This window comes from Bos grunniens, chromosome 15 (assembly GCF_055505025.1).
Source record: "Bos grunniens cultivar Pamir isolate PY7600 chromosome 15, Bosgru_T2T1.0, whole genome shotgun sequence".
Lineage (NCBI taxonomy): Eukaryota > Metazoa > Chordata > Mammalia > Artiodactyla > Bovidae > Bos > Bos grunniens.
The window spans coordinates 934,553-941,318 of NC_141179.1; the positions used below are offsets into that span (position 1 = coordinate 934,553).

A 6,766-nucleotide genomic window follows, 5' to 3' on the forward strand; every position below is an offset into this window, starting at 1 on the left:
ACAGCAAAAGAGACGCTGATGTACAGAACAGTCTTTTGGACTCTGTGGGAGAGGGAGAGGGTGGGATGATTTGGGAGAATGACATTGAAACATGTATAATATTATAAATGAAATGAGTCACCAGTCCAGGTTTGATGCACGATACTGGATGCTTGGGGCTGGTGCACTGGGACGACCCAGAGGGATGGTATGGGGAGGGAGGAGGGAGGAGGGTCCAGGATGGTGAACACATGTATACCTGTGGCAGATTCATTTTGATATATGGTTAAACCAATACAATATTGTAAAGTTAAAAAAAAAAAAACTGTGTCTTTCTAATATTAGAAATTGCTTTTGTTAGCTGTAAGTGACAGTCACAAAAATCAGCTTATTTTTATTTCTCATGATACGTTTAATTTTTGCCTTATTCTCCTCTTTAACACACACACACTCACATGTCATTTGACTGATAAATTTCTGTTATATGTACAGTGAGGACACAATCCTTCACAGCTGTATGTTGTTATGAAAAATGAAGTAAAAATGCGGAGTAATAATCTGAATGTCTCATGAAAACTTTCTGTGGGTAAGTTGTCTGGCTTTTTAAATGAGAGAATAGAAGCTAAAATTGGTAAGGGCATTTTACCGTGAGCAACATTTTCACATTTTCCAATTTGACCCTCATTATAATTCTGTGAAATGAGTAGGGAGGTTAGCCATGATCATCCCTATATTACAATGTACGTGAGTGTGTAGTCATCAGTCAGTGGTGTCCAACCCTTTGCGACCCCAGGGACTGGAGACTACTAGGCTCCTCTGTCCATGGAATTTTCCAGGCAAGAATACTGTAGCGTGTTGCCATTTCTTACTCCAAGGGGATACAATAAAGTCATATAAATTTGAAACAGATAACTTGGATCTTGATCAGATTGGGCCACATTATATAAATCATTAGTAAAAAAAAATAATAATAAAGCATTCAGACTCTACTATATTCAGCATCTTGTTTCTATCTCTTACCTATGCAGTTGTTGCTTATCTGTAAGTAACTTGGCCATTACCTTCTGATTCTATTAATACCTCATTTGTCCTGCATCCTTAACCAAGAGTCGTCATTCAAACATGAACAGAGGAATCAGAAAGTTTTAACCTCTACAATGAATGGAGACTTCAGGTAAGATAGGGGAAGAAGATCTAACATGAGCTGTTTTCTACCCACTAGACCCTGAAGAGTTGCTTCCTTGCATGATTTAACTTAGTCATTATAACATACTCATTGGTAGATATTATTCTATTTATAAACTTCCGTTCTTGTTTTTAAATGATGAATTAAGAAAAATACCAACTCAACACACACGTACTTGTTATGAATGTTTAGTTTTCAGCAAGGTGTTTTCCCAATGAGAATTATTATTTTTTTAATAAAAAATGATTGAATTAAAGGCTCAACTGAGTTCAGATTTTTAAAGATATAATTCAGGGATTAGTCATGATTTTCGAGCACCTCTTTAAGCTTTGTCACATTTCCTCTTCTATCTGTAGATAAGGAAGTCACCTGATCAGGGATGTGGCAGGCATGACTAATAACCTGCCCTCCTCCTTTCCTCAGAACTTTGATGTGGCTTCAGAATCTTTCTAACAATTGATGCTGGGAAAATACTACTATGGGATCAGAGTTGGCAGTTGAAATAACAAAGGTTTCTTATCTCCACCACAACTGGATCCTTTCCCTTCCCCTATATCAAAGCTCTGACATCTTAAAGTATTTAATAATTTATATGTACTACAATTCTTTATGACATCCCATACATTCAACAAATTTCTAATTTTGTGTTCTCACTGACATGAAGATCATTAGCATGTAAGATAATTTTTCATATGCATGCACCAACTTTCAATGATCATGATAGTAGTACAAACCAGTCTGAGACAAATTTTTCTTTCTCATCATTGTAGATGCTACATGTTCATTGTGGTGCTTTCATCTTTTCCTTGGAAATCATGCAAAACCACAGCTTTGTAACCGAGTTTGTACTCTTAGGGCTCTCACAGAGTCCAAATGTGCAGAAAACAATATTTGTTGTATTCTTGTTCATTTACATTGCAACTGTCAGGGGCAACTTGCTAATTGTGGTGACTATCAGTAGCAGCCCAGCACTCTGGGGCTCCCCCATGTACTTCTTCCTGGCTTTTCTGTCCTTCCTGGATGCATGTTTCTCCTCTGTCATTACCCCAAAGATGATTGTGGGCTCTCTCCATAAAAGGAAAACCATTTCCTTTGAAGGCTGCATGACCCAGCTCTTTGCTGAACACTTCTTTGCTGGGGTGGAGGAGATTGTCCTCAGTGCCATGTCCTATGACTGCTATGTGGCCATCTAGAAGCCCTTGCACTATTCTTCTATCATGAAGCACAGACTTTGTGTCCTTCTGATGGCAGTAGCCTGGACAGGGGGCTTCATTTATTCCATGATACAGATTCTCTTCACTTTCCAGCTGCCCTTCTGTGGCCCCAACGTCATCGATCACTTCATGTATGACTTGTACCCACTGCTGGAGCTTGCCTGCATTGACATTCACATCTTTGGGCTTTTGGTAGTCACCAACAGTGGGTTTATCTGCACCTTAATCTTCTTGTTGCTTGTCTCCTATAGGGTCATCCTGCTGTCTCTAAGAACCCATAACTCTGAAGGGCAGGAGAAAGCCCTCTCCGCCTGCAGATCTCACATTGCTATTGTGGTTTTATTCTTCGTTCCATGCATATTTGTGTATGCACGACCTCCATCTGCTTTCTCCTTTGACAAAATGGTAGCCATATTTTATACCATCCTAACTCCACTGCTCAATCCTTTGATTTACAATAAGGAAGAAATAAGGAAGTGAAAAGTGCCATGAAGAAAGTGTGGACCAGAATAATGGTTGTATCTAATGAAAAATAAAATGTTAAACTTTAAGACAATTTTAAAGTAAATGTAAATTTTATTTATCCTTTCAAAGAACCAGCTTTTGGCTTTGTTGATTTTTGCTATGGTCTCTTTTGTTTCTTTTTCATTTATTTCTGCTCTAATTTTTAAGATTTCTTTCCTTCTGCTTACCCTGGGGTTCTTCATTTCTTCCTTTTCTAGTTGCTTTAGGTGTAGAGTTAGGTTATTTATTTGACTTTTTTCTTGTTTCTTGAGGTATGCCTGTATTGCTATGAACTTTCCCCTTAGCACTGCTTTTACAGGGTCCCACAGGTTTGGGGTTGTTGTGTTTTCATTTTCATTTGTTTCTATGCAAATTTTGATTTCTTTTTTGATTTCTTCTGTGATTTGTTGGTTATTCAGCAGCGTGTTGTTCAGCCTCCATATGTTGGAATTTTTACTAGCTTTTCTCCTGCTATTGAGATCTAATCTTACTGCATTGTGGTCAGAAAAGATGCTTGGAATGATTTCAATTTTTTTTTGAACTTACCAAAGCTAGATTTATGATCCAGGATGTGATCTATCCTGGAGAAGGTTCCATGTGCACTTGAGAAAAAGGTGAAATTCATTGTTTTGGGATGAAATGTCCTATAGATATCAATTAGGTCTAACTGGTCTATTGTATTGTTTAACTTTTGTGTTTCCTTGTTAATTTTCTGTCTAGTTGATCTATCCATAGGTGTGAGTGGGGTATTAAAGTCTCCCACTATTATTGTGTTATTGTTAATTTCTCCTTTCATACTTGTTAGCATTTGCCTTACATATTGTGGTGCTCCCGTGTTGGGTGCATATATATTTATAATTGTTATATCTTCTTCTTGGATTGATCCTTTGATCATTATGTAGTAACCATCTTTGTCTCCTTTCTTTTTTTTTTTCACATTTTAATTTTATTTTATTTTTAAACTTTACATAATTGTATTAGTTTTGCCAAATATCAAAATGAATCCGCCACAGGTATACATGTGTTCCCCATCCTGAACCCTCCTCCCACCTCCCTCCCCATACCATCCCTCTGGGTCGTCCCAGTGCACTAGCCCCAAGCATCCAGTATCGTGCATCGAACCTGGACTGGCAACTCGTTTCTTACATGATATTTTACATGTTTCAATGTCATTCTCCCAAATCTTCCCACCCTCTCCCTCTCCCACAGAGGCCTTAAGACTGTTCTATACATCAGTGTCTCTTTTGCTGTCTCGTACACCGGGTTATTGTTACCATCTTTCTAAATTCCATATATATGCGTTAGTATACTGTATTTATGTTTTTCCTTCTGGCTTACTTCACTCTGTATAATAGGCTCCAGTTTCATCCACCTCATTAGAACTGATTCAAATGTATTCTTTTTAATGGCTGAGTAATACTCCATTGTGTATATGTACCACAGCTTTCTTATCCATTCATCTGCTGATGGACATCTAGGTTGCTTCCATGTCCTGGCTATTATAAACAGTGCTGCGATTAACATTGGGGTACACGTGTCTCTTTCCCTTCTGGTTTCCTCAGTGTGTATGCCCAGCAGTGGGATTGCTAGATCATAAGGCAGCTCTATTTCCAGTTTTTTAAGGAATCTCCACACTGTTTTCCATAATGGCTGTACTAGTTTGCATTCCCACCAACAGTGTAAGAGGGTTCCCTTTTCTCCACACCCTCTCCAGCATTTATTGCTTGTAGACTTTTGGATCGCAGCCATTCTGACTGGTGTGAAATGGTACCTCATAGCAAACATTATCCTCAATGGTGAAAAATTGAAAGCATTTCCTCTAAAGTCAGGAACAAGACAAGGGTGCCCACTTTCACCATTGTTATTCAACATAGTTTTGGAAGTTTTGGCCACAGCAGAAAGTTTTGGCCACAGAGCAGAAAAAGAAATAAAAGGAATCCAAATTGGAAAAGAAGAAGTAAAACTCTCACTATTTGCAGATGACATGATTCTCTACATAGAAAACCCTAAAGATTCCACCAGAAAATCACTAGAAATAATCAATGACTATAGTAAAGTTGCAGGATATAAAATCAACACACAGAAATCCCTTGCATTCCTATACACTAATAATGAGAAAACAGAAAGAGAAATTAAGGAAACAATTCCATTCACCATTGCAACGGAAAGAATAAAATACTTAGGAATATATCTACCTAAAGAAACTAAAGACCTATATATAGAAAACTATAAAACACTGGTGAAAGAAATCAAAGAGGACGCTAACAGATGGAGAAATATACCATGTTCATGGATTGGAAGAATCAATATAGTGAAAATGAGTATACTACCCAAAGCAATTTATAGATTCAACACAATCCCTATCAAGCTACCAACAGTATTCTTCACAGAGCTAGAACAAATAATTTCACAATTTGTATGGAAATACAAAAAACCTCGAATAGCCAAAGCGATCTTGAGAAAAAAGAATGGAACTGGAAGAATCAACCTACCTGACTTCAGTCTCTACTACAAAGCCACAGTTATCAAGACAGTGTTGTACTGGCACAAAGACAGAAATATAGATCAATGGAATAAAATAGAAAGCCCAGAGATAAATCCACGCACATATGGACACCTTATCTTTGACAAAGGAGGCAAGAATATACAATGGATTAAAGACAATCTCTTTAACAAGTGGTGCTGGGAAATCTGGTCAACCACTTGTAAAAGAATGAAACTAGAACACTTTCTAACACCATACACAAAAATAAACTCAAAATGGATTAAAGATCTAAACATAAGACCAGAAACTATAAAACTCCTAGAGGAGAACATAGGCAAAACACTCTCTGACATACATCACAGCAGGATCCTCTATGACCCACCTCCCAGAATATTGGAAATAAAATCAAAAATAAACAAATGGGACTTAATTAAACTTAAAAGCTTCTGCACATCAAAGGAAACTATTAGCAAGGTGAAAAGACAGCCTTCAGAATGGGAGAAAATAATAGCAAATGAAGCAACTGACAAACAACTAATCTCAAAAATATACAAGCAACTCCTACAGATCAACTCCAGAAAAATAAACTACCTAATCAAAAAATGGGCCAAACAACTAAATAGACATTTCTCCAAAGAAGACATACAGATGGCTAACAAACACATGAAAAGATGCTCAACATCACTCATCAGAGAAATGCAAATCTTTGTCTCTTTTCACAGCCTTTGTTTTAAAGTCTATTTTGTCTGATATGAGTATTGCTACTCCTGCTTTTTTTTGGTCCCTATTTGCATGGAAAACCTTTTTCCAGCCCTTCACTTTCAGTTTGTATGTGCCCCCTGTTTTGAGGTGGGTCTCTTGTAGACAACATATGTAGGAGTCTTGTTTTTGTATCCATTCAGAATGGCTGCAATCCAAAAGTCTACAAGCAATAAATGCTGGAGAGGATGCGGAGAAAAGGGAACCCTCTTACACTGTTGATGGGAATGCAAACTAGTATAGCCACTATGGAGAACAGTGTGGGGGTTCCTTAAAAAACTGGAAATAGAACTGCCTTATGATCCAGCAATCCCACTGCTGGGCATACACACTGAGGAAACCAGAAGGGAAAGAGACACGTGTACCCCAATGTTCACTGCAGACTGTTTATAATAGCCAGGACATGGAAGCAACCTAGATGTCCATCAGCAGATGAATGGATAAGAAAGCTGTGGTACATATACATAATGGAGTATTACTCAGCCATTAAAAAGAATACATTTGAATCAGTTCTAATGAGGTGGATCAAACTGGAGCCTATTATACAGAGTGAAGTCAGCCAGAAAGAAAAACACCAATACAGTATACTAACGCATATATATGGAATTTAGAAAGATGGTAACAATAACCCTGTATACG

The 6,766-nt window shown here is 37.6% G+C and overlaps 1 pseudogene; it reads left to right on the forward strand.

Annotated features, from left to right (window-relative positions):
* The first annotated feature begins 1,876 nt into the window (after positions 1–1,876).
* Positions 1,877–2,915, forward strand: LOC147357217 (olfactory receptor 4C15-like; annotated as a pseudogene).
* The last annotated feature ends 3,851 nt before the right edge of the window (positions 2,916–6,766 follow it).